Source organism: Petaurus breviceps, unplaced genomic scaffold (genome assembly GCF_028583685.1).
Source record: "Petaurus breviceps papuanus isolate PSGF00001 unplaced genomic scaffold, PetGlider_PUasm1.0 47, whole genome shotgun sequence".
In the NCBI taxonomy this organism is placed as follows: Eukaryota; Metazoa; Chordata; class Mammalia; order Diprotodontia; family Petauridae; genus Petaurus; species Petaurus breviceps.
This window is the reverse complement of record NW_027186349.1, coordinates 14,410,279-14,412,862: the sequence shown is the minus strand read 5'-3', so window position 1 is coordinate 14,412,862 and position 2,584 is coordinate 14,410,279.

Sequence of the window (2,584 nt, the reverse complement as noted above, 5' to 3'; positions counted from 1 at the left end):
ATCAATATGGTATATTGCTGTAATATCTTTGTTAGTATTTTATTTAAAATTTTAAAATATATATTAGAGAATTGTTCTATAGTTCTCTTTCTGTTTTTTTCCTCTCTTTCTTCCTAGTTGAGGTATCAAAACTACATTTGTATCACAGAAGTTATTTGCTAGTACTCTGTTGTTGCCTCTTCTTTTCAAATAGTTTACATAGTAATGGAAGAGCAGTTCTCCAAATGTTTGGTAGAATTTATTTGTGAATTCATCTCATCCTGGGGATTTCTTCATAAAAATTACATTTGTGGCTTTCTCAATTCCTTTTCTTAAGAGAAGGTTATTTTAAGCATTCTATCTCCTCTTCTGCTGATCTAGGAATTTTACATCTTTTGTAAATATTCATATATTTTACTTAGACCAGCAATTTTATTGACATATAATTGGAGAAATTAACTCCTAATAATTTATTTAATTTAATCTTCATTGTTGGTAAATTCACCTTTTTCACTTTTAAAAATGGCAGTTTGTTTTTTGCTTCTCTTTTAATTTTACAAATCAACCAATGGTTCATTAATTTTATTTTTCATAAAATTCCTTGTTCAATTTATTAGTTCCATTTTAATTTTAATTTTATTAATAAAGGCTAAGATTTTCAGAGTTTCCATTTTGGTGTTTAGTTGAGGATATTTTCATTTACTCTTTTTCTAATTATTTTTAATTGAATGCTCATTTCATTGACCTCTCCTCTCTCTCTCTCTCTCTCTCTCTCTCTCTCTCTCTCTCTCTCTCTCTCTCTCTCTCTCTCTCTTTGTTCATGGTTGTTAACAGTTAGAGACATAAATATTTCCCTAAATACTTCTTTCAGGGCAGTTTTCCTTGAAAATTTCTTGAATTATGATGTACAGTCTTTTTTTTAAATCTTACCTTTCAGGTAGTCCAATATTTCTTAATTCGTCCCTTTTGCATCTATTCTTGAGGTCAGTTGTTTTTCTGATGAGTTGTTTCACATTTTCTTCTATTTCTTTTTCATTCTTTCAACTTTGTATCATTGTTTTTTTTATTTTCCATATAGTCATTAGCTTCTAATTGCCTAATTTTAATTTACAAGGTATTATTTTCCTTAATGAAATTTTGTCTGCTTTTTTTTCCTTTTTGTCATTTTTTTCTTCTGAAGTTTTTTTTTTCTGCAGCAAATTTTTGTAACTCTCTTGTCATTTCTAAGGCATTATTTTCTTTAGTATTTTTTGTGCCTTTTTTGCTAAGCTATTCTTTCTTTTTTTCCTATTATTTTGCATCATTTGTGTTTCTTTTCCCAGTTTTTCCTCTATTAGTCATCTCTTTTTTTAGTCCTTCCATGACTTCTTTTTGGCATGTGTACTATTGTTGCTGTTTTTTTTCCTTTGAGACTGCTTTTACCTGTGTTCATGTTTTTTTTTTTCTTCTTAGGAGTTTGTGTTTTATTCTTTCCTGTGACTTTTTATGGTCAAGTTCTTTGTTGTTGTTAGTTGCTCATTTCCCCTCATTTCTTGATTTTAAACTTCATGTTAATGTCAAATTCTGTTCCTTTGTTGATTGAGTGCACTGTCACAAGCTTCAGGCTTTTTCTCACTGCTGTTTTCAGAGTTAGTTCTGGAGGTCTCTAATGTTTAAGTGCTTCAAGGGAGGTATAATCTGAGGAGAGATGTGATCACTTGTCTCTTGTTCTGTGCTCTGATCTTTACCAAGAAGGCCTTTTCCTCTTCTGAAATTCGCAGTACTAATGCTGCTCAGGGACCTGGAACCATGACCATGACTCCTGTTCCCCTGAGGTCCAAAGGCTGGTGCTCTTCTCTGCCCTGCTACTGTGACCCAGAGTAACATATGAACAATGCAATCAGGTCCTATGCCCAGTACGTGTAATCTCCTTCTGACTTACTGCCTGCCCTACCCCCTACTTTCTCTGGGCTGAGAGCTCCTCCAACTGCTGCTACTGTTGCAGCTGCCTCCAAGGACCACTGCTAGAAGTTGCCATGTTATCTGCTGTCTGAGCCAGCCCCAACCTCAATGTAACAGAACTCTTTTTCTCACCTCCTAAATTGTCTTGGGCTGAAAAAAAAATATTTCACTCTGATTTTTTGTTGGTTCTTCTGCTCCAGAACTCAATTTGAGGCATTATTTTAAAGTTGTTAGGAAGGAAATGTTGGAAGAGTTAGATTGTGTCACTGCTGCTATCCATCATACCTCTACCTTTACTAGTGACACGTTTCATATGTTCATGCACTAAAGTCCAATTAAAAAGAAAGTGCTAACTACAAAAATTCCTCTCTGGTACTGACTGAATGGCTTCTTGGATGGTGAAATGGGAACAACCTTGATTTGTTTTCAAAGGGGACAAATAAGCTCATGAATGAATTAATAGTTTGAGCTATTAATAACCTGGGGTCTATTCCAAGAGCAGAGTATAATTGACAAAGTTAGCAATTACCTTAGAGTATATATATTTCAATTCCTTCATTTGTGTGTTTGTGTGTGTGTGTGTGTGTGTGTTATTTGATGAATCAAGGGGTCTTTTTCTTAATCTTATTCTCCTTAACCTCTCTGCAGCCTTTAACACTGTTAA